The following is a 24798-nucleotide window of genomic DNA, read 5'->3' as shown; positions in this document are numbered from 1 at the left end:
ACCACTATGTCGGTGCCTTTTGCGAATGAGCCAATGCTTAGGCGCTTTAAGCTAAGTGAGACGATCTTTCATCAGGTCGATCACTTTGTGCAATCAAGCCGATTACTAAAAATCGTGTCAAATTGCTTGGAGGGGCTAACTAGCGTACCAAGGAACCCAAAATATATTGCAAAAAGATAGAACAACCCCACCGAGTGGCTGAGTGTCCAGGTACCGCGAAGTTGTTTGAGCATGTCCGAGGGAACTAGTTTAGAGGAGATACTGCCGTTGTTAGCTCCAGTTCTTGTACCGGCTGAGAATGTGGCGGTACGCCTTTTCAGCTCTTATTTTTAAGTAGCCCCCAAGTAATGCTTCACAGACTTGGTTTTGCTTTATCAGGATGATGCTGCTGAGTTTGTGCCATCCTGTATGTCTATCCAATATATGGGTTCTTTGACAGCTCTCGCGCGAGGTGATTTGTACCTGTGCTTATTATTTATTTATTTGACTTTGTATAGAACTTTGCCTTTTAGTTAAACTCATTTTTAGACATATTTTGTACATACATACTATTATGAGTTTATTTTGTTTTCTATGTGCAAGTTTGTGTGTGCAAGAAAAATGTGAAACAATTTTGCGCAAAAATTCCGTCATTTTTATTATTGATGGAGGGTATCCGACTCTCTCCCCCAAAAAAGAAAAATGAAAAAAAGGAAAAAATAAAATGTCGGGTGTATAAAAAAACTTGGAAATTAATCTAAATAAAATCCAAAAAAGAATAATATAATTAATATAATAGTTATATTAATTAAAAAAAAAAAGAAAAAAGATGTTTAAGAAAAAAAAAAGATAAAGAAGCCGTAAAGTCATTAGCAGACTCGAATTTAAGGTAAAAACGCGATTTAAGAAAGCGCGGATGACGTGGCATATTGGCGCCAGCTGGCGCCACGCAATTAAGTGTAGCGCCAGGCGCTACACTTGGCGTGTGGCGCCAAGCCTTGGCGTCTGGCGCCAATCGCGGCGTGTGACGCCAATTAGCGCTGTCTCCGTATTTCATCGTGATTAAAACTGCTCGTAATTTGTGTATAAATATCCCCCTGCCCAGCCGATTCTTTTCATAATTGCAGCAAATAAAATAGTTCTTGGCCTTAGGAAAATAATACCATGTCTCTAGTCACCAAAACTTTCACTCAATACACCCATGAATGGTGTCGATCTCTTAATGCTAGAGACAGAAAAGAATTAGATTTGTTTCACTTGGGGGGAATTTATGGCATAAAAGGGGTAGATCTTGACTTAGATTTCATTCATACCGCTCTATAATTTTGGAATGTCGATACTCATTGTTTTAGAATAGGGTATGATGAGACTAGCCCTTTGCCAGAAGAATTTGGTGCCATTTTAGGTTTCCCTGCAATAGACCTCATAGTAATCCCTAGAGTAGATGCATATTATTACAAGGATTTTGAGCATTTCTTCAACTTAAAAGAAAGGGATTTATCAAAAATAGTAGATGGCAACATAGTTAATTTGAAATAATTTGCACGCCATTATTTTGATAAACCTCTTTCTGAGTCTTTTCATATATATAGAAGAAGGGCTTTCTTATTTTGCATGTTTAATCAATTTTTTCTTAGTAGTGGTAAAAATAATGAAGGCCAATCAATTATAACCACCGTACTAGAACAAATTGAATCAGGGAGAAATCCAATGCCATTGATAGTTGGAGAGACTATGATTAGTCTTGATGAATTGAAAAGGAACCCAAAAGCACCTTTTCGCGGCTCTCCAATTTTATTACAGGTAGAAAAATAACATTTTTAATTACAGAAATCAAAAAATATATTTTTGTATTGTAATAATAATTTATTTGCATTGCAATTTTTTTTACAGATATGGCTAATGGAAAGGCTAGAATTAATTAGCCCTCCGGACAATATTGAGAAGTACACTCCCAATTGCTTCGTGAGGAGGAAGAAACGCTTCCCTAAAATTGGGCGCCATGGGTGGAGAAAGGTCTTCGAATCTCGTAATTTTGCTATCAAGTGGGTCGTCCCATGGTGGAAAATAGAAAGGATGGTTGGTGTCAACAAGCAACCTTTCTGCCGTCTTCCAAGTTTGTCTCGTATGACTTATTATTATCCCTACAGGGTAAAAAGACAATACGGCTTACTTCAGAATATTCCTTCCGGGGATCTTCGTCCTCCTTATGAGTACCCTGTTTCCCAAGAAGTAGTTAGATTTGATGCTTACTGGAGTGCTAGACCTTTATGGGAAGTGATTACCCAAAAGGTTCCTCCTCCTTTGCCCAATGATGTGAAGAAGTGGTTGCTGAAGAAACCTTCGAAGGATTCGAAGAAAGATCAGGGTAAAACTGATATGAAGAGTCGTCTAGGTGACAGGGTGATTCCTGCCAAGGAATGCTTAGGTGAAAGAGTTGAATTCAAAACACCTGCAATGCCTAGAAAGAAAAGTACTACCAAAGATAAAGGAAAAAGGAAAGCTGACACCACAGAGAAAAAAGCTTGGGTAGAAAAGAAGCATGGAGTCCTAGCTGAAGGGGAGACCATCTATTCTAAGATTAAATGTAGGTCCTCTAAAGGATGCCTACTAGCTAAGGTTATGGATGAGGAGGAGGAAGCAGACAAAAATTGGAAAAGGGCTAGGAAAGAAAAGAAAGATTAGGAGCTTTGCTTAATTTCAAATTATGAGGAGCATTGCTTAAAGTCAAACACATTCAAACAAATCTTTATGAATCAAAAGAAATTCAAACACATTCTAACAATTCTTTTTGAATCGAAAAAAAGTAAAACACATTCAAACAAAGTTTTTTGAATCAAAAAGAAAGTCAAACACATTCAAACAAAGCTTTTTGAATCAAAAGAAAGTCAAACACACTCAAACAAAGCTTTTTGAATCAAAATAAAGTCAAACACATTCAAACAAAGCTTTTTGAATCAAATGAAAGTCAAACACATTCAAACAAATCTTTTTAGATAGAAATACAGTCAAACACATTCAAACAAAGCTTTTTGAATTGAAATAAAGCCAAACACATTCAAACAAAGCATTTTGAATCGTAATAAAGTACAATACTTTCAAACGCAACTTTTTGAATCGAAATAAAGTCAAACACATTCAAACAAAGCTTTTTGAATCAAAATAAATTAAAACACATTCAAAAAAGATTTTGAATCAAAACAAAATCAAACACATTCAAACAAAACTTTTTGAATCAAATGAAAGTCAAACACATTCAAACAAATCTTTTAAAATCAAATAAAAGTCAAACAAATTCAAACAAAGTTTTTTGAATCAAATGAAAGTTAAACACATTCAAACAAATCTTTTTAAATCAAATGAAAGTCAAACACATTCAAACATAGCTTTTTGAATCAAATGAAAGTCAAACACATCCAAACAAAGCTTTTTAAATTAAATGAAAGTAAAAAACATTCAAAAAAATCTTTTTGAATCAAAATAAAGTCAAACACATTCAAACAAAGCTTTTTGAATGAAATGAAAGTCATACACATTCAAACAAAGCTTTTTGAATCAAACGAAAGTCAAACACATTCAAACAAATCTTTTTAGATCGAAATAAAGTCAAACACATTCAAGCAAAGCTTTATAAATCAAAAGAAATTGAAACACATTCTAACAATTCTTTTTGAATCGAAAAAAAGTAAAACACATTCAAACAAAGTTTTTTGAATAAAAAAGAAAGTTAAACACATTTAAACAAAGCTTTTTGAATCAAAAGAAAGTCAAAAACATTCAAACAAAGCTTTTTGAATCAAAATAAAGTCAAACACATTCAAACAAAGCTTTTTGATTCAAATGAAAGTCAAACACATTCAAACAAATCTGTTTAGATCGAAATACAGCCAAACACATTCAAACAAAGCTTTTTGAATCGAAATAAAGTCAAACACATTCAAACAAAGCTTTTTGAATCGAAATAAAGTAAAAAACATTCAAACAAAGCTTTTTGAATCAAAATAAAGTCAAACACATTCAAACAAAGCTTTTTGAATCAAAAAAAATTAAAACACATTCAAAAAAGCTTTTTGAATCAAAAGAAATTCAAACACATTCAAACAAAGCTTTGTGAATCTAATGAAAGTCAAACACATTCAAACAAAGCTTTTTGAATAAAATGAAAGTTAAACACAATCAAATAAATCTTTTTTGATCGAAATACAGTCAAACAAATTCAAAAAAAGCTTTATGAACCAAAAGAAAGTCAAACACATTATAACAATTCTTTTTGAATCAAAAGTAAGTCAAACACATTCAAACAAAAATTTTGAATCAAATGAAAGTCAAACACATTCAAATAAATATTTTTAAATCATATGAAAGTGAAACACTTTCAAACTTAGCTTTTTGAATCAAATGAAAGTCAAACACATTCAAACAAAGCTTTTAGAATCAAATGAAAGTCAAACACATTCAAATAAATCTTTTAGAATCCAAATAAAGTCAAACACATTCAAACAAATCTTTTTGAATCAAATAAAAGTCAAACACATTCAAACAAAGCTTTTTTAATCAAATGAAAGTTGAACACATTCAAACATAGCTTTTTCAATCAAATGAAAGTCAAACACATTCAAACTAATCTTTTTGGATCGTAATACAGTCAAACACATTAAAAAAAAAAGCTTAATGAATCAAAAGAAAGTCAAACACATTCAAAAAATTGTTTTTGAATAAAAAGAATGTCAAACACATTCAAACAAAGCTTTTTGAATCAAATGAAAGTCAAACACATTCAAACAAATCTTTTTAGATCGAAATACAGTTAAACACATTCGAACATTGCTTTTTAAATCAAATGAAAGTCAAACACATTCAAACTAATGTTTTTGGATCGAAATACAGTCAAACACCTTCAAACAAATGTTTTTAAATCAAAAGAAAGTCAAACACATTCAAACAATGCTTTTTTAATCAAATGAAAGTCAAACACATTCAAACAAATCTTTTTAGATTGAAATACAGTCAAACACATTCAAAAAAAGATTTATGAATCAAAAGAAATTCAATAACATTCTAACAATTGTTTTTGAATCGAAAAAAAATAAAACACATTGAAAAAAAAAAAATTTAATCAAAAGAAAGTCAAACACATTGAAACAATGCTTTTTGAATCAAAATAAAGTCAAACACATTCAAACATAGGTTTTTGAATCAAATGAAAGTCAAACACATTTAAACAAAGCTTTTTGAATTAAATGAAAGTCAAACACATTCAAACAAATCCTTTTAGATCGAAATACAGTCAAACACATTCAATCAAAGCTTTATGAATCAAAAGAAAGTTAAACACATTCTAACAATTCTTTTTGAATCGAAAAAAAGTAAAACGCATTCAGACAAAGCTTTTAGAATCAAATGAAAGTCAAACACATTCAAACAAAATTTTTTGATTCAAATGAAAGTCAAAAAAATTCAAACAATTCTTTTTAAATCATTTGAAAGTCAAACGCATTCAAACATAGCTTTCTGAATCAAATGAAAGTCAAACACATACAAACAAAGCTTTTTGAATCAAATGAAAGTTAAACTCATTCAAATAAATCTTTTTGAATTGAAATAAAGTCAAACACATTCAAACAAAGCTTTTTGAATCAAATGAAAGTCAAACACATTCAAACAAAGTTTTTTGAATCAACTGAAAGTTAAACATATTCAAAGCTTTTTGAATCAAATGAAGTTCAAACACATTCAAACAAATATTTTTAAATCATATGAAGTCAAACACATTCAAACATAGGTTTTCGAATCAAATGAAAGTCAAACACATTTAAACAAAGCTTTTTAAATAAAAAGAAAGTCAAACACATTCAAATAAATCTTTTTGAATCGAGATAAAGTCAAGCACATTCAAACAAAGCTTTTTAAATCAAATGAAAGTCAAACACATTCAAACAAAGCTTTTTGAATCAAATGAAAGTCTAACACATTCAAACTAAGCTTTTTGAATCAAATGAAATACAAACACGTTCTCACAAATCTTTTGGATCGAAATACAATTAAACACATTCAAACAAAGCTTTATGAATCAAAACGAAGTCAAACACATTCTAACCATTCTTTTTCAATCGAAAAAAAGTAAAACATGTTCAAACAAAGTTTTTTAATCGAAAGAAAGTCAAACTCATTCAAACAAAGCTTTTAGAATCAAATGAAAGTCAAACACATTCAAACAAAGCTTTTTGAATCAAATGAAAGTCAAACACATTCAAACAAAGCTTATTAAATCTAATGAATGTCAAACATGTTCTAACAAATCTTTTGGATCAAAATACAATCAAACACATTCAAACAAAGCTTTATGAATCAAAACGAAGTCAAACACATTCTAACAATTCATTTTCAATAGAAAAAAAAGTAAAACACGTTCAAACAAAGTTTTTGAATCGAAAGAAAGTCAAACTCATTCAAACAAAGCTTTTTGAATCAAAAGAAAATCTAACACAATCAAACAAAGCTTTTTGAATCAATATAAAGTCAAACAAATTCATACATAGCTTTTTGAATCAAATGAAAGTTAAACACATTCAAACAAAACTTTTTATATCAAAGAAAAGTCAAACACATTCAAAAAAAGCTTTTTGAATAAAATGAAAGTTAAACATATACAAATAAAGCTTTATGAATCAAAAGAAAGTCTAACACATTCTAAAAATAATTTTTAAATCGATAAAAAGTAAATCGCATTCAAACAAAGTTTTTTGAATCAAAAGAAAGTATAACACATTCAAACAAAGCTTTTTGAATCAAATGGAAGTCAAACACATTTAAACAAATCTTTTTATATCGAAATACAGTCAAACACATTCAAACAAAGCTTTTAAAATCAAATGAAAGTCAAACACATTCAAATAAATCTTTTAAAATCAAATAAAAGGCAAACACATTAAAATATAGCTTTTTTAATCAAATAAAAGTCAAACACATTCAAACTAATCTTTTTGGATCGAAATACACTCAAACACATTAAAAAAAAAAGCTTAATGAATCAAAAGAAAGTCAAACATATTCAAACAAATGTTTTTGAATCAAAAGAAATTCAAACACATTTAAACAAAGCTTTTTGAATCAAATAAAAGTCAAACACATTCAAATAAATCTTTTTGAATCAAAATAAAGTCAAACACATTTAAACAAAGATTTTTGAATCAAAAGAAAGTCAAACACATTCAAACAAAGCATTTAAAATCAAATGAAAGGCAAACACATTCAAACATAGCTTTTTTAATCAAATGAAAGTCAAACACATTCAAACTAATCTTTTTGGATCGAGATACAGTCAAACACATTAAAAAAAAGCTTAATGAATCAAAAGAAAGTCAAACATATTCAAACAAATGTTTTTGAATCAAAAGAAATTCAAACACATTTAAACAAAGCTTTTTGAATCAAATAAAAGTCAAACACATTCAAATAAATCATTTTGAATTGAAATAAAGTTAAACACAATCAAACAAAGCTTTTTGAATCAAATGAATATCAAACACATTCAAACAAAGCTTTTTGAATCAAATGAAAGTCCAACACATTCAAACAAAGCTTTTTGGATCAAATGAAAGTTAAACAAATTCAAACAAATCTTTTTGAATCAAAAGAAAGTCAAACACATTCAAACAAAGCTTTTTGTATCAAAATAAAGTCAAACAAATTTATACATAGCTTTATGAATCAAAAGAAAGTCAAACCCATTCAAACAAAGTTTTTTGAATCAAATGAAAGTCAAACACATTCAAACAAAGCTTTTTGAATCAAATGAAAGTCTAACACATTCAAACTAAGCTTTTTGAATCAAATGAAATACAAACACGTTCTCACAAATCTTTTGGATCGAAATACAATTAAACACATTCAAACAAAGCTTTATGAATCAAAACGAAGTCAAACACATTCTAACCATTCTTTTTCAATCGAAAAAAAGTAAAACATGTTCAAACAAAGTTTTTTAATCGAAAGAAAGTCAAACTCATTCAAACAAAGCTTTTAGAATCAAATGAAAGTGAAACACATTCAAACAAAGCTTTTTGAATCAAATGAAAGTCAAACACATTCAAACAAAGCTTTTTAAATCAAATGAAAGTCAAACACATTCAAACAAAGCTTTTTGAATCAAATGAAAGTCTAACACATTCAAACTAAGCTTTTTGAATCAAATGAAATACAAACACGTTCTCACAAATCTTTTGGATCGAAATACAATTAAACACATTCAAACAAAGCTTTATGAATCAAAACGAAGTCAAACACATTCTAACCATTCTTTTTCAATCGAAAAAAAGTAAAACATGTTCAAACAAAGTTTTTTAATCGAAAGAAAGTCAAACTCATTCAAACAAAGCTTTTAGAATCAAATGAAAGTCAAACACATTCAAACAAAGCTTTTTGAATCAAATGAAAGTCAAACACATTCAAACAAAGCTTTTTAAATCTAATGAATGTCAAACATGTTCTAACAAATCTTTTGGATCAAAATACAATCAAACACATTCAAACAAAGCTTTATGAATCAAAACGAAGTCAAACACATTCTAACAATTCATTTTCAATAGAAAAAAAAGTAAAACACGTTCAAACAAAGTTTTTGAATCGAAAGAAAGTCAAACTCATTCAAACAAAGCTTTTTGAATCAAAAGAAAATCTAACACAATCAAACAAAGCTTTTTGAATCAATATAAAGTCAAACAAATTCATACATAGCTTTTTGAATCAAATGAAAGTTAAACACATTCAAACAAAACTTTTTATATCAAAGAAAAGTCAAACACATTCAAAAAAAGCTTTTTGAATAAAATGAAAGTTAAACATATACAAATAAAGCTTTATGAATCAAAAGAAAGTCTAACACATTCTAAAAATAATTTTTAAATCGATAAAAAGTAAATCGCATTCAAACAAAGTTTTTTGAATCAAAAGAAAGTATAACACATTCAAATAAAGCTTTTTGAATCAAATGGAAGTCAAACACATTTAAACAAATCTTTTTATATCGAAATACAGTCAAACACATTCAAACAAAGCTTTTAAAATCAAATGAAAGTCAAACACATTCAAATAAATCTTTTAAAATCAAATAAAAGGCAAACACATTAAAATATAGCTTTTTTAATCAAATAAAAGTCAAACACATTCAAACTAATCTTTTTGGATCGAAATACACTCAAACACATTAAAAAAAAGCTTAATGAATCAAAAGAAAGTCAAACATATTCAAACAAATGTTTTTGAATCAAAAGAAATTCAAACACATTTAAACAAAGCTTTTTGAATCAAATAAAAGTCAAACACATTCAAATAAATCTTTTTGAATCAAAATAAAGTCAAACACATTTAAACAAAGATTTTTGAATCAAAAGAAAGTCAAACACATTCAAACAAAGCATTTAAAATCAAATGAAAGGCAAACACATTCAAACATAGCTTTTTTAATCAAATGAAAGTCAAACACATTCAAACTAATCTTTTTGGATCGAGATACAGTCAAACACATTAAAAAAAAGCTTAATGAATCAAAAGAAAGTCAAACATATTCAAACAAATGTTTTTGAATCAAAAGAAATTCAAACACATTTAAACAAAGCTTTTTGAATCAAATAAAAGTCAAACACATTCAAATAAATCATTTTGAATTGAAATAAAGTTAAACACAATCAAACAAAGCTTTTTGAATCAAATGAATATCAAACACATTCAAACAAAGCTTTTTGAATCAAATGAAAGTCCAACACATTCAAACAAAGCTTTTTGGATCAAATGAAAGTTAAACAAATTCAAACAAATCTTTTTGAATCAAAAGAAAGTCAAACACATTCAAACAAAGCTTTTTGTATCAAAATAAAGTCAAACAAATTTATACATAGCTTTATGAATCAAAAGAAAGTCAAACCCATTCAAACAAAGTTTTTTGAATCAAATGAAAGTCAAACACATTCAAACAAAGCTTTTTGAATCAAATGAAAGTCTAACACATTCAAACTAAGCTTTTTGAATCAAATGAAATACAAACACGTTCTCACAAATCTTTTGGATCGAAATACAATTAAACACATTCAAACAAAGCTTTATGAATCAAAACGAAGTCAAACACATTCTAACCATTCTTTTTCAATCGAAAAAAAGTAAAACATGTTCAAACAAAGTTTTTTAATCGAAAGAAAGTCAAACTCATTCAAACAAAGCTTTTAGAATCAAATGAAAGTCAAACACATTCAAACAAAGCTTTTTGAATCAAATGAAAGTCAAACACATTCAAACAAAGCTTTTTAAATCAAATGAAAGTCAAACACATTCAAACAAAGCTTTTTGAATCAAATGAAAGTCTAACACATTCAAACTAAGCTTTTTGAATCAAATGAAATACAAACACGTTCTCACAAATCTTTTGGATCGAAATACAATTAAACACATTCAAACAAAGCTTTATGAATCAAAACGAAGTCAAACACATTCTAACCATTCTTTTTCAATCGAAAAAAAGTAAAACATGTTCAAACAAAGTTTTTTAATCGAAAGAAAGTCAAACTCATTCAAACAAAGCTTTTAGAATCAAATGAAAGTCAAACACATTCAAACAAAGCTTTTTGAATCAAATGAAAGTCAAACACATTCAAACAAAGCTTTTTAAATCTAATGAATGTCAAACATGTTCTAACAAATCTTTTGGATCAAAATACAATCAAACACATTCAAACAAAGCTTTATGAATCAAAACGAAGTCAAACACATTCTAACAATTCATTTTCAATAGAAAAAAAAGTAAAACACGTTCAAACAAAGTTTTTGAATCGAAAGAAAGTCAAACTCATTCAAACAAAGCTTTTTGAATCAAAAGAAAATCTAACACAATCAAACAAAGCTTTTTGAATCAATATAAAGTCAAACAAATTCATACATAGCTTTTTGAATCAAATGAAAGTTAAACACATTCAAACAAAACTTTTTATATCAAAGAAAAGTCAAACACATTCAAAAAAAGCTTTTTGAATAAAATGAAAGTTAAACATATACAAATAAAGCTTTATGAATCAAAAGAAAGTCTAACACATTCTAAAAATAATTTTTAAATCGATAAAAAGTAAATCGCATTCAAACAAAGTTTTTTGAATCAAAAGAAAGTATAACACATTCAAACAAAGCTTTTTGAATCAAATGGAAGTCAAACACATTTAAACAAATCTTTTTATATCGAAATACAGTCAAACACATTCAAACAAAGCTTTTAAAATCAAATGAAAGTCAAACACATTCAAATAAATCTTTTAAAATCAAATAAAAGGCAAACACATTAAAATATAGCTTTTTTAATCAAATAAAAGTCAAACACATTCAAACTAATCTTTTTGGATCGAAATACACTCAAACACATTAAAAAAAAAAGCTTAATGAATCAAAAGAAAGTCAAACATATTCAAACAAATGTTTTTGAATCAAAAGAAATTCAAACACATTTAAACAAAGCTTTTTGAATCAAATAAAAGTCAAACACATTCAAATAAATCTTTTTGAATCAAAATAAAGTCAAACACATTTAAACAAAGATTTTTGAATCAAAAGAAAGTCAAACACATTCAAACAAAGCATTTAAAATCAAATGAAAGGCAAACACATTCAAACATAGCTTTTTTAATCAAATGAAAGTCAAACACATTCAAACTAATCTTTTTGGATCGAGATACAGTCAAACACATTAAAAAAAGGCTTAATGAATCAAAAGAAAGTCAAACATATTCAAACAAATGTTTTTGAATCAAAAGAAATTCAAACACATTTAAACAAAGCTTTTTGAATCAAATAAAAGTCAAACACATTCAAATAAATCATTTTGAATTGAAATAAAGTTAAACACAATCAAACAAAGCTTTTTGAATCAAATGAATATCAAACACATTCAAACAAAGCTTTTTGAATCAAATGAAAGTCCAACACATTCAAACAAAGCTTTTTGGATCAAATGAAAGTTAAACAAATTCAAACAAATCTTTTTGAATCAAAAGAAAGTCAAACACATTCAAACAAAGCTTTTTGTATCAAAATAAAGTCAAACAAATTTATACATAGCTTTATGAATCAAAAGAAAGTCAAACCCATTCAAACAAAGTTTTTTGAATCAAATGAAAGTCAAACACATTCAAATAAATCTTTTTGAATCTAAAAAAAGTAAAACACATTCAAACAATGCTTTTTTAAGAAAAAGAAAGTAAAACACATTCAAACAAAGCTTTTTGAATCAAATGAAAGTCAAACACATTCAAACAATTTTATAAAATCATATGAAAGTGAAACACATTCAAACATAGCTTTTTGAATCAAATGAAAGTCAAACACATTCAAACAAAGCTTTTTGAATCAAATAAGAGTCAAACACATTCTAATAAATCTTTTTGAATCGAAATGAAGTCAAACACATTCAAACAAAACTTTTTGAATCAAATGAAAGTTAAACACAATCAAACAAACCTTTTTGAATCAAAGGAAAGTCAAACACATTCAAAAAAATCTTTTTGAATCGAAATAAAGTCGAACACATTCAAACAAAGCTTTTTTAAACAAATGAATGTCAAACACATTCAAACAAATCTTTTTAGATCAAAATACAGTCAAACACATTCAAATAAAGATTTTCAAATCAAATGAAAGTTAAACACATTCAAACAAATATTTTTAAATCATTTGAAAGTCAAACACATTCAAACATAGGTTTTTGAATCAAATGAAAGTCAAACACATTCAAACAAAGATTTTTGAATTAAATGAAAGTCAAACACATTCAAATAAATCTTTTTGAATCAAAATAAAGTCAAACACATTCAAACAAAGTTTTTTGAATCAAATAAAAGTAAAAAACATTCAAACAAAGCTTTTTCAATCAAATAAAAGTCAAACACATTCAAGCAAAGATTTTTGAATCAAATGAAAGAAAAACACATTCAAATAAATCTTTTTGAATCGAAATAGAGTCAAACACAGTCAAACAAAGCTTTTTGAATCAAATAAAAGTCAAACACATTAAAACAAAGCTTTTTGAATCAAATGAAAGTCAAACACATTCAAATAAATCTTTTTGAATCGAAATAAAGTCAAACACATTTAAACAAAGATTTTTGAATCAAAAGAAAGTCAAACACATTCAAACAAAGCTTTTAAAATCAAATGAAAGGCAAACACATTAAAACATAGCTTTTTTAATCAAATGAAAGTCAATCACATTCAAACTAATCTTTTTGGATCGAAATACACTCAAACACATTTAAAAAAAGCTTAATGAATCAAAAGAAAGTCAAACATATTCAAACAAATGTTTTTGAATCAAAAGAAATTCAAACACATTTAAACAAAGCTTTTTGAATCAAATAAAATTCAAACACGTTCAAATAAGTCTTTTTGAATCAAAATAAAGTCAAACACATTTAAACAAAGATTTTTGAATCAAAAGAAAGTCAAACACATTCAAACAAAGCATTTAAAATCAAATGAAAGGCAAACTCATTCAAACATAGCTTTTTTAATCAAATGAAAGTCAAACACATTCAAACTAATCTTTTTGGATCGAGATACAGTCCAACACATTTAAAAAAAAGCTTAATGAATCAAAAGAAAGTCAAACATATTCAAACAAATGTTTTTGAATCAAAAGAAATTCAAACACAATTAAACAAAGCTTTTTGAATCAAATAAAAGTCAAACACATTCAAATAAATCATTTTGAATTGAAATAAAGTTAAACACAATCAAACAAAGCTTTTTGAATCAAATGAAAGTTAAACACATTCAAACGAAGCTTTTTGAATCAAATGAAAGTCAAACACATTCAAACAATTTTATAAAATCATATGATAGTGAAACACATTCAAACATAGCTTTTTGAATCAAATGAAAGTCAAACACATTCAAACAAAGCTTTTTGAATCAAATGAAAGTAAAAAACATTCAAATAAATCTTTTTGAATCGAAATAAAGTCAAACACATTCAAACAAAACTTTTTGAATCAAATGAAAGTTAAACACAATCAAACAAAGCTTTTTGAATCAAAGGAAAGTCAAACACAATCAAAAAAATCTTTTTGAATCGAAATAAAGTCGAACACATCCAAACAAAGCTTTTTTAAACAAATGAAAGTCAAACACATTCAAACAAATCTTTTTAGATCAAAATACAGTCAAACATATTCAAATAAAGATTTTTAAATCAAATGAAAGTCAAACACATTCAAACAAATATTTTTAAATCATTTGAAAGTCAAACACATTCAAACATAGGTTTTTGAATCAAATGAAAGTCAAACACATTCAAACAAAGATTTTTGAATTAAATGAAAGTCAAACACATTCAAATAAATCTTTTTGAATCAAAATAAAGTCAAACACATTCAAACAAAGTTTTTTGAATCAAATAAAAGTAAAAAACATTCAAACAAAGCTTTTTCAATCAAATAAAAGTCAAACACATTTAAGCAAAGATTTTTGAATCAAATGAAAGAAAAACGCATTCAAATAAATCTTTTTGAATCGAAATAGAGTCAAACACATTCAAACAAAGCTTTTTAAATCAAATAGAAGTCAAACACATTCAAACAAAGCTTTTTGAATCAAATGAAAGTCAAACACATTCAAATAAATCTTTTTGAATCGAAATAAAGTCTAACACATTTAAACAAAAATTTTTGAATCAAAAGAAAGTCAAACACATTCAAACAAAGCTTTTTCAATCAAATAAGAGTCAAACACATTTAAGCAAAGATTTTTGAATCAAATGAAAGAAAAACGCATTCAAATAAATCTTTTTGAATCGAAATAGAGTCAAACACATTCAAACAAAGCTTTTTAAATCAAATAAAAGTCAAACACATTCAAACAAAGCTTTTTGAATCAAATGAAAGTCAAACACATTCAAATAAATCTTTTTGAATCGAAATAAAGTCTAACACATTTAAACAAAAATTTTTGAATCAAAAGAAAGTCAAACACATTCAAACAAAGCTTTTAAAATCAAATGAAAGGCAAACACATTAAAACATAGCTTTTTTAATCAAATGAAAGTCAAACACATTCAAACTAATCTTTTTGGATCGAAATACACTCAAACACATTAAAAAAAAGCTTAATGAATCAAAAGAAAGTCAAACATATTCTAACAAATGTTTTTGAATCAAAAGAAATTCAAACACATTTAAACAAAGCTTTTTGAATCAAATAAAAGTCAAACACATTCAAATAAATCTTTTTGAATCAAAATAAAGTCAAACACATTTAAACAAAGATTTTTGAATCAAAAGAAAGTCAAACACATTCAAACAAAGCATTTAAAATCAAATGAAAGGCAAACACATTTAAACATAGCTTTTTTAATCAAATGAAAGTCAAACACATTCAAACTAATCTTTTTGGATCGAGATACAGTCCAACACATTTAAAAAAAGCTTAATGAATCAAAAGAAAGTCAAACATATTCAAACAAATGTTTTTGAATCAAAAGAAATTCAAACACATTTAAACAAAGCTTTTTGAATCAAATAAAAGTCAAACACATTCAAACAATTCTTTTTAAATTATTTTAAAGTCAAACTTATTCAAACATAGCTTTTTGAATCAAATGAAAGTTAAACACATTCAAACAAAGCTTTTTGTAAAAAATGAAAGTCAAACACATTCAAATAAATCTTTTTGAATCGAAATAAAGTTAATCACATTTAAACAAAGCTTTTTGAATCAAATGAAAGACAAACACATTCAAACAAAGCTTTTTGAATAAAATGAAAGTTAAACACATTCAAACAAAGCTTTTTGAATCAACTGAAAGTCAAACACATTCAAACAAATATTTTTAAATCAAATGAAAGTCAAACACATTCAAACAATTCTTTTTAAATCATTTTAAAGTCAAACGCATTCAAACATGGTTTTTTGAATCAAATGAAAGTCAAACACATTCAAACAAAGCTTTTTGAATAAAATGAAAGTCAAACACATTCAAATAAATCTATTTGAATCGAAATAAAGTCAAACACATTTTAACAAAGCTTTTTGAATCAAATGAATGGCAAACACATTCAAAGAAAGCTTATTGAATCAAAAGAAAGATAAACACATTCAAACAAAGCTTTTTGAATTAACTGAAAGTCAAACACATTCAAACATAGCTTTTTGAATTAACTGAAAGTCAAACACATTCAAACAAAGCTTTTTGAATCAAATGAAAGTCAAACACATTCAAACAAATCTTTTTGAATCAAAAGAAAGTCAAACATATTTAAACAAAGCTTTTTGAATCAAAAGAAAGTCAAACACATTCAACCAAATATTTCTAAATCATATGAAAGTCAAACACATTCAAACATGGCCTTTTGAATCAAATGAAAGTGAAACACATTCAAACAAAGCTTTTTTAATCAAATGAAATTAAAACACATTCAAATAATTCTTTTTGAATCGAAATAAAATAAAACACATTCAAACAAAGCTTTTTGAATTAGAAGAAAGTCAAACACATTCAAACAAAGCTTTTTGAATCAAATGAAAGTCAAACACATTCAAACAATTCTTTTTAAATCATTTTAAAGTCAAACTTATTCAAACATAACTTTTTGAATCAAATGAAAGTTAAACACATTCAAACAAAGGTTTTTGAATAAAATGAAAGTCAAACACATTCAAATAAATCTTTTTGAATCGAAATAAAGTTAATCACATTTAAACAAAGCTTTTTGAATCAAATGAAAGACAAACACATTCAAACAAAGCTTTTTGAATAAAATGAAAGTTAAACACATTCAAACAAAGCTTTTTGAATCAACTGAAAGTCAAACACATTCAAACAAATATTTTTAAATCAAATGAAAGTCAAACACATTCAAACATAGCTTTTTGAATCAATTGAAAGTCAAACACATTCAAACAAAGCTTTTTTAATCAAATGAAAGTCAAACACATTCAAACAGAGATTTTTGACTAAAATGAAAGTTAAACACAATCAAACAAATCTTTTGAGATCGAAATACAGTCAAACACATTCAATTAAAGCTTTATGAATCAAAAGAAAGTCAAACACATTATAACCATTCTTTTTGAATCGATAAAAAGTAAAACACATTCAAACAAAGTTTTATGGATCAAATGAAAGTCAAACACATTCAAACAAAGCTTTTTGAATAAAATGAAAGTCAAACACATTCAAACAATTCTTTTTAAATCATTTGAAAGTCAAACGCATTCAAACATGGCTTTTTGAATCAAATGAAAGTCAAACACATTCAAACAAAGCTTTTTAAATAAAATGAAAGTCAAACACATTCAAATAAATCTTTTTGAATCGAAATAAAGTCAAACACATTTTAACAAAGCTTTTTGAATCAAATGAATGGCAAACACATTCAAAGAAAGCTTATTGAATCAAAAGAAAGATAAACACATTCAAACAAAGCTTTTTGAATTAACTTAAAGTCAAACACATTCAAACATAGCTTTTTGAATCAAATGAAAGTCAAAAACATTTAAAGAAAGCTTTTAAAATCAAATGAAATCAAACACATTCAAATATATATTTTTGAATTGAAATAGAGTTAAATCCATTCAAACAAAGCTTTTTAAATCAAATGAATGTCAAACACATTAAAACAAAGCTTTTTGAATCAAATGAAAGTCAAACACATTCAAACAAAGCTTTATGAATCAAAAGAAAGTCAAACACATTCTAACACGTCTTTTTGAATCGAAAAGAAGTAAAACACATTCAAACAAAGTTTTTTTAATCAAAAGAAAGTCAAACACATTCAAACAATGGTTTTTGAATCAAATGGAAGTCAAACACATTCAAATAGAGTTTTTGAATAAAAATAAAGTCAAACAAATTCACACATAGATTTTTGAATCAAATGAAAGTCAAACACATTCAATTAAAGCTTTTTTGATCAAATTAAAGTTAAACACATTCAAACAAATCTTTTTGAATCAAAAGAAATTCAAACATATTCAAACAAAGCTTTTTGAATCAAAATAAAGTCAAACAAATTCATACATAGCTTTTTGAATCAAATTAAAGTCAAACACATTCAAACTAAACTTTTTGAATCAAATGAAAGTCAAACACATTCAAACAAATCTTTGTAGATCGAAACAAAGTCAAACACATTCAAACAAAGCTTTTTGAATTAAATGAAAGTCAAACACATTCAAACAAATCTTTTTGAATCAAAAGAAAGTCAAACACATTCAAACAAAGCTTTTTGAGTCAAAAGAAAGTCTAACACATTCAACCAAATATTTCTAAATAATATGAAAGTCAAACACATTCAAACATGGCCTTTTGAATCAAATGAAAGTGAAACACATTCAAACAAAGCTTTTTTAATCAAATGAAATTAAAACACATTCAAATAATTCTTTTTGAATCGAAATAAAATAAAACAAATTCAAACAAAGCTTTTTGAATTAAAAGAAAGTCAAACACATTCAAACAAAGCTTTTTAAATGAAATGAAATTCAAACACATTCAAACAATTCTTTTTAAATCATTTTAAAGTCAAACTTAATTAAACATAGCTTTTTGAATCAAATGAAAGTTAAACACATTCAAACAAAGCTTTTTGAATAAAATGAAAGTCAAACACATTAAAATAAATCTTTTTGAATCGAAATAAAGTCAATCACATTTAAACAAAGCTTTTTGAATCAAATGAAATACAAACACATTCAAACAAAGCTTTTTGAATCAAATGAAAGTTAAACACATTCAAACAAAGCTTTTTGAATCAACTGAAAGTCAAACACATTTAAAAAAGTATATAGAATCAAATGAAAGTCAAATACATTCTAACAAATATTTTTCAATCATATGAAAGTCAAACACATTTAAACATAGCTATTTGAATCAAATGAAAGTCAAATACATATAAACAAAGCTTTTAAAATCAAATGAAATCAAACACATTCAAATAAATCTTTTTGAATTGAAATAAAGTCAAACACATTCAAACAAAGTTTTTTAATCAAATGAATGTCAAACACATTCAAACAAAGCTTTTTGAATCAAATAAAAGTCCAACACATTCAAACAAAGCTTTTTGAATCAAATGAAAGTCAAACACATTCAAACAAAGCTTTTTGAATCAAAATAAAGTCAAACAAATTCATACATAGCTTTTTGAATCAAATGAAAATCGAACACATTCAAAAAAAGCTTTTTGAATCAAATGAAAGTCAAAAACATTCAAAAAAATCTTTGTAGATCAAAATAAAGTCAAACACATTCAAACAAAGCTTTTTTAAACAAAAGAAAGTCAATCACATTCAAACAAGATTTTTGAATCAAATGAAAGTCAAACACATTCAAACAAATATTTTTAAATCATATAAAAGTCAAACACATTCAAACATAGCTATTTAAATCAAATGAAAGTCAAACATATTTAAACAAAGCTTTTAAAATCAAATGAAATCAAACACATTCAAATAAATCTTTTTGAATTGAAATAAAGTCAAACACATTCAAATAAAGCTATTTGATTAAAATGAATGTCAAACAGATTCAAACAAAGCTTTTGAATCAAATGAAAGTCCAACACATTCAAACAAAGCTTTTTGAATCAAATGAAAGTCAAACACATTCAAACAATTCTTTTTGAATCGAAAAAAAGTAAAACACATTCAAACAAAGCTTTTTTAATCAAAAGAAAGTCAAACACATTCAAACTAAACTTTTTGAATCAAATGAAAGTCAAACACATTCAAACTAATCTTTGTAGATCGAAACAAAGTCAAACACATTCAAACAAAGCTTTTTGAATCAAATGAAAGTCAAACACATTCAAACAAATCTTTTTGAATCAAAAGAAAGTCAAACACATTTAAACAAAGCTTTTTGAATCAAAAGAAAGTCAAACACATTCAACCAAATATTTCTAAATCATATGAAAGTCAAACACATTCAAACATGGCCTTTTGAATCAAATGAAAGTGAAACACATTCAAACAAAGCTTTTTTAATCAAATGAAATTAAAACACATTCAAATAATTCTTTTTGAATCGAAATAAAATAAAACACATTCAAACAAAGCTTTTTGAATTAAAAGAAAGTCAAACACATTCAAACAAAGCTTTTTGAATCAAATGAAAGTCAAACACATTCAAACAATTCTTTTTAAATCATTTTAAAGTCAAACTTATTCAAACATAACTTTTTGAATCAAATGAAAGTTAAACACATTCAAACAAAGGTTTTTGAATAAAATGAAAGTCAAACACATTCAAATAAATCTTTTTGAATCGAAATAAAGTTAATCACATTTAAACAAAGCTTTTTGAATCAAATGAAAGACAAACACATTCAAACAAAGCTTTTTGAATAAAATGAAAGTTAAACACATTCAAACAAAGCTTTTTGAATCAACTGAAAGTCAAACACATTCAAACAAATATTTTTAAATCAAATGAAAGTCAAACACATTCAAACATAGCTTTTTGAATCAATTGAAAGTCAAACACATTCAAACAAAGCTTTTTTAATCAAATGAAAGTCAAACACATTCAAACAGAGATTTTTGACTAAAATGAAAGTTAAACACAATCAAACAAATCTTTTCAGATCGAAATACAGTCAAACACATTCAATTAAAGCTTTATGAATCAAAAGAAAGTCAAACACATTATAACCATTCTTTTTGAATCGATAAAAAGTAAAACACATTCAAACAAAGTTTTATGGATCAAATGAAAGTCAAACACATTCAAACAAAGCTTTTTGAATAAAATGAAAGTCAAACACATTCAAACAATTCTTTTTAAATCATTTGAAAGTCAAACGCATTCAAACATGGCTTTTTGAATCAAATGAAAGTCAAACACATTCAAACAAAGCTTTTTAAATAAAATGAAAGTCAAACACATTCAAATAAATCTTTTTGAATCGAAATAAAGTCAAACACATTTTAACAAAGCTTTTTGAATCAAATGAATGGCAAACACATTCAAAGAAAGCTTATTGAATCAAAAGAAAGATAAACACATTCAAACAAAGCTTTTTGAATTAACTTAAAGTCAAACACATTCAAACATAGCTTTTTGAATCAAATGAAAGTCAAACACATTTAAAGAAAGCTTTTAAAATCAAATGAAATCAAACACATTCAAATACATATTTTTGAATTGAAATAGAGTTAAATCCATTCAAACAAAGCTTTTTAAATCAAATGAATGTCAAACACATTAAAACAAAGCTTTTTGAATCAAATGAAAGTCAAACACATTCAAACAAAGCTTTATAAATCAAAAGAAAGTCAAACACATTCTAACACGTCTTTTTGAATCGAAAAGAAGTAAAACACATTCAAACAAAGTTTTTTTAATCAAAAGAAAGTCAAACACATTCAAACAATGCTTTTCGAATCAAATGGAAGTCAAACACATTCAAATAAAATTTTTGAATAAAAATAAAGTTAAACACATTCAAACAAAGCTTTTTGAATCAAAATAAAGTCAAACAAATTCACACATAGATTTTTGAATCAAATGAAAGTCAAACACATTCAATTAAAGCTTTTTTGATCAAATGAAAGTTAAACACATTCAAACAAATCTTTTTGAATTAAAAGAAAGTCAAACATATTCAAACAAAGCTTTTTGAATCAAAATAAAGTCAAACAAATTCATACATAGCTTTTTGAATCAAATTAAAGTCAAACACATTCAAACTAAACTTTTTGAATCAAATGAAAGTCAAATACATTCAAACAAATCTTTGTAGATCGAAACAAAGTCAAACACATTCAAACAAAGCTTTTTGAATCAAATGAAAGTCAAACACATTCAAACAAATCTTTTTGAATCAAAAGAAAGTCAAACACATTCAAACAAAGCTTTTTGAGTCAAAAAAAAGTCAAACACATTCAACCAAATATTTCGAAATAATATGAAAGTCAAACACATTTAAACATGGCCTTTTGAATCAAATGAAAGTGAAACACATTCAAACAAAGCTTTTTTAATCAAATAAAATAAAAACACATTCAAATAATTCTTTTTGAATCGAAATAAAATAAAACACATTCAAACAAAGCTTTTTGAATGAAAAGAAAGTCAAACACATTCAAACAAAGCTTTTTGAATGAAATGAAAGTCAAACACATTCAAACAATTCTTTTTAAATCATTTGAAAGTCAAACTTATTCAAACATAGCTTTTTGAATCAAATGAAAGTTAAACACATTCAAACAAAGCTTTTTGAATAAAATGAAAGTCAAACACATTCAAATAAATCTTTTTGAATCGAAATAAAGTTAATCACATTTAAACAAAGCTTTTTGAATCAAATGAAATACAAACACATTCAAACAAAGCTTTTTGAATCAAATGAATGTTAAACACATTCAAACAAAGCTTTTTGAATCAACTGAAAGTCAAACACATTTAAAAAAGAGTATAGAATCAAATGAAAGTCAAATACATTCTAACAAATATTTTTAAATCATATAAAAGTCAAACACATTTAAACATAACTATTTGAATCAATTGAAAGTCAAATACATGTAAACAAAGCTTTTAAAATCAAATGAAATTAAACACATTCATTTAAATCTTTTTAAAATGAAATAAAGTCAAACACATTCAAACAAAGCTTTTTAATCAAATGAATGTCAAACACATTCAAACAAAGCTTTTTGAATCAAATGAAAGTCCAACACATTCAAACAATGCTTTTTGAATCAAATGAAAGTCAAACACATTCAAACAAAGCTTTTTGAATCAAAATAAAGTCAAACAAATTCATACATAGCTTTTTGAATCAAATGAAAATCGAACACATTCAAAAAAAGCTTTTTGAATCAAATGAAAGTCAAAAATATTCAAAAATATCTTTGTAGATCAAAATAAAGTCAAACACATTCAAACAAAGCTTTTTTAATCAAAAGAAAGTCAATCACATTCAAACAAGCTTTTTGAATCAAATGAAAGTCAAACACATTCAAACAAATATTTTTAAATAATATGAAAGTCAAACACATTCAAACATAGCTATTTAAATCAAATGAAAGTCAAACACATTTAAACAAAGCTTTTAAAATCAAATGAAATCAAACACATTCAAATAAATCTTTTTGAATTGAAATAAAGTCAAACACATTCAAACAAAGCTTTTTGATTCAAATGAATGTCAAACACATTCAAACAAAGCTTTTGAATCAAATGAAAGTCCAACACATTCAAACAAAGCTTTTTGAATCAAATGAAAGTCAAACACATTCAAACAATTCTTTTTGAATCGAAAAAAAGTAAAACACATTCAAACAAAGCTTTTTTAATCAAAAGAAAGTCAAACACATTCAAACTAAACTTTTTGAATCAAATGAAAGTCAAACACATTCAAACTAATCTTTGTAGATCGAAACAAAGTCAAACACATTCAAACAAAGCTTTTTGAATCAAATGAAAGTCAAACACATTCAAACAAATCTTTTTGAATCAAAAGAAAGTCAAACACATTTAAACAAAGCTTTTTGAATCAAAAGAAAGTCAAACACATTCAACCAAATATTTCTAAATCATATGAAAGTCAAACACATTCAAACATGGCCTTTTGAATCAAATGAAAGTGAAACACATTCAAACAAAGCTTTTTTAATCAAATGAAATTAAAACACATTCAAATAATTCTTTTTGAATCGAAATAAAATAAAACACATTCAAACAAAGCTTTTTGAATTAAAAGAAAGTCAAACACATTCAAACAAAGCTTTTTGAATCAAATGAAAGTCAAACACATTCAAACAATTCTTTTTAAATCATTTTAAAGTCAAACTTATTCAAACATAACTTTTTGAATCAAATGAAAGTTAAACACATTCAAACAAAGGTTTTTGAATAAAATGAAAGTCAAACACATTCAAATAAATCTTTTTGAATCGAAATAAAGTTAATCACATTTAAACAAAGCTTTTTGAATCAAATGAAAGACAAACACATTCAAACAAAGCTTTTTGAATAAAATGAAAGTTAAACACATTCAAACAAAGCTTTTTGAATCAACTGAAAGTCAAACACATTCAAACAAATATTTTTAAATCAAATGAAAGTCAAACACATTCAAACATAGCTTTTTGAATCAATTGAAAGTCAAACACATTCAAACAAAGCTTTTTTAATCAAATGAAAGTCAAACACATTCAAACAGAGATTTTTGACTAAAATGAAAGTTAAACACAATCAAACAAATCTTTTCAGATCGAAATACAGTCAAACACATTCAATTAAAGCTTTATGAATCAAAAGAAAGTCAAACACATTATAACCATTCTTTTTGAATCGATAAAAAGTAAAACACATTCAAACAAAGTTTTATGGATCAAATGAAAGTCAAACACATTCAAACAAAGCTTTTTGAATAAAATGAAAGTCAAACACATTCAAACAATTCTTTTTAAATCATTTGAAAGTCAAACGCATTCAAACATGGCTTTTTGAATCAAATGAAAGTCAAACACATTCAAACAAAGCTTTTTAAATAAAATGAAAGTCAAACACATTCAAATAAATCTTTTTGAATCGAAATAAAGTCAAACACATTTTAACAAAGCTTTTTGAATCAAATGAATGGCAAACACATTCAAAGAAAGCTTATTGAATCAAAAGAAAGATAAACACATTCAAACAAAGCTTTTTGAATTAACTTAAAGTCAAACACATTCAAACATAGCTTTTTGAATCAAATGAAAGTCAAACACATTTAAAGAAAGCTTTTAAAATCAAATGAAATCAAACACATTCAAATACATATTTTTGAATTGAAATAGAGTTAA

This window comes from Chenopodium album, chromosome 5 (genome assembly GCF_948465745.1).
Source record: "Chenopodium album chromosome 5, dcCheAlbu1.1, whole genome shotgun sequence".
Taxonomy (NCBI): domain Eukaryota; kingdom Viridiplantae; phylum Streptophyta; class Magnoliopsida; order Caryophyllales; family Amaranthaceae; genus Chenopodium; species Chenopodium album.
The sequence above is the reverse complement of the archived record's forward strand: the minus strand, read 5'-3'. Positions refer to the sequence as shown.